This window comes from Salvia splendens, chromosome 17, assembly GCF_004379255.2.
Source record: "Salvia splendens isolate huo1 chromosome 17, SspV2, whole genome shotgun sequence".
Lineage (NCBI taxonomy): Eukaryota > Viridiplantae > Streptophyta > Magnoliopsida > Lamiales > Lamiaceae > Salvia > Salvia splendens.
The window spans coordinates 17,168,751-17,170,964 of NC_056048.1; the positions used below are offsets into that span (position 1 = coordinate 17,168,751).

General features: G+C 41.6%; 1 long non-coding RNA gene across 1 annotated transcript; it reads right to left on the reverse strand.

The window, feature by feature from the left end:
* Positions 1 to 446: 446 nt before the first annotated feature.
* Positions 447 to 1,789, reverse strand: LOC121773339. Its single transcript, XR_006044743.1, has 3 exons — positions 1,494 to 1,789; positions 791 to 954; positions 447 to 702 (listed from the first exon to the last, which is right to left on the reverse strand). It is a non-coding gene; the product is annotated as an uncharacterized LOC121773339 (long non-coding RNA).
* Positions 1,790 to 2,214: the final 425 nt, after the last annotated feature.

Consider the following 2,214-nt stretch of genomic DNA (forward strand, 5'->3'; position numbering starts at 1 on the left):
AATTTCAAATTTTTTTAATGGAATAAGGTAAGGCAAGATTTGCTAGGATATTTCAATTCACTCATGGAAAGAAATAGATAGGGGATCAAAATAATTTCCTCCTCCCATAAGTAGGAGATTTTCGAAATCTCCATGGTATAAGGCATAGGTGTTGATTTTTTTCATGGAGAGAATAAGGAATAATCGGGCTTTGGATTTAATTTGGATAATTATCCCAAGCAAATAATTAAATCCAGGAAAATAGAATTTCTCTCCAATAATTAATAGTGGTCGAAAATTCCAAATAAAATGGCCAAGGTAATTATTGATGATCCTATTAAATCTCACTCACCCTTAGGAAAATAATTCACGGCAATATATTTCATCCTGCATCAATTATTTAAAAGCCACGTCATAAAAATCAACGAAGTTGACTCAGTCAAATCAAAATTAGGTCACCAAAGAAATCACATAACAATCCATCATTTAATTCACGACATTAAAAGAAATAAAAGCAATCGTCTTAGGGTTCAAAAATTAGGGTTCCAAAAAGTGGGGCGTTACAATTACAGAGATTTGTTTACAAGTAGAAAAGCCCTATCTCTTTACAAATGAAACAACTAGCTTCGGGTCCTTGTTCCTAACGAGGCTTCGGCCCAAATTTCGATGGCCCGTAGGGACGAACAGATGGGAGGTCACCTAGACGAGGTCAGCCCCTTGTCCCTGCCAAAACAAGCAAATAGCCAAAGAAAATACATAAGGAGTAGAGTGTTAAAAACAACCAAGTTAGAAAGAGGGAGTGAAGTACTACCTTTCCAGAAATGAGGAAGTGCTCGGCTAAAAGAAGCAATCCCAGCCGACACTCTCCTCCAGCGGCTGCAGGAGCTCAGAAAGACTGTGATTAACCAACTTGAACCCTCTTTCGCGCCAGCCATTGCCAGGGATGTCACCAACCAATCCCTTCGCTGCAACATCCTGCAACACAGAACTTGGCCACAGCCTTATGCTTGTGCACCTGAAAAAAATGCTAGAAACCCAAATAGAGGCTGCACAAAAGGCCACTCTGCAAGGTGTAACAGAAATAAAGACCACATGCGAGTACAGATCTGCACTCTGCAGAGGAGGCAACAAAGCCAGGGCCTTAGAGCTTTCAGTTACAGCCTTACAAGCTTTCAGTTACAACCATCCTATAAATATCCCAGGACTCGGTTCCACCCTCTATCACATAACATATTCACTCAACAAAGCAGCAAGTTGAGGGGTGAAGGAGATCAAGCTACGAGTAAAGAGCAGCAAGCTACTCTACTGTGAAGGTAACTTCACTCCATCTCCAGTTTATGTTCGAGTACCATTTTCGCATGTAGAAAACTCATTGCATAATAGGCAAAGATGTAAGACTGCCCTCACACTGGAACAATAGATAGCAATTTCACAACAATAACTCCTTCAACCTAAGACTCAAGCTTTTAAAATGTAAGAACAATAGTGAAAATGAAGGAAGTGTGTCGCCTTACCTGTCGAGAAGGACGTTTCTGGCCGAGAGAGGGGGGGAACTGGATGGAGGAGGGGCGGCGAAGCTGCTGCCGGAGTGTGCACCGCGATTTACGCCGGGCAGCAGCCTCGAGTCAAGCGACGGAGGATCCCCGAGAAGCGACGCCCTTTACCCGTTCCGATGGCGCCGGGACGGCGGTGAACGACGGGCAGCGACGAGAGGAGATGGAGAGATGGAGAAGCTAGGGATTTGGAAATCAATTGGGGAGAAGAGAAGGGAGAGAGGCTGTAGACAGATGAGAGTATTTTTCTTTAAGTTGGGCCTCTTCTTCCTTCCTTGTTTATTTGAATGGGCCACAAAAGAAAATAAAGAAATTTGGGCCGAAGCAATAATAGAAAAAAAAGGAGAAAGTGGGTTGATATTTAAGTACATGGAAGTTGGGCTGGTGTACGAAAATTATAATTGATTGGGCCCTCTCCTTTCTTTTTAAAACAGAATCTGGGCCACCGCCCTAAATAAATTTGGGATTTGATTCCCCTAAGCCACGGAAGGAAAGAAATATTAAGCCGTGTGAGATAGTATTCGAAAAACATTTAAAGCGGACTTTAGTAGTCAAAGGAAGTATTTTCAAAATACTTAAAGAAAATAATCCGAGAATTTTTTATACCCGAACAGTTCGGCCAGATTCCGAATAAATTAAATCACCGATTTAATTAAGGAATTAAGATTTCTAATTTTAGAAA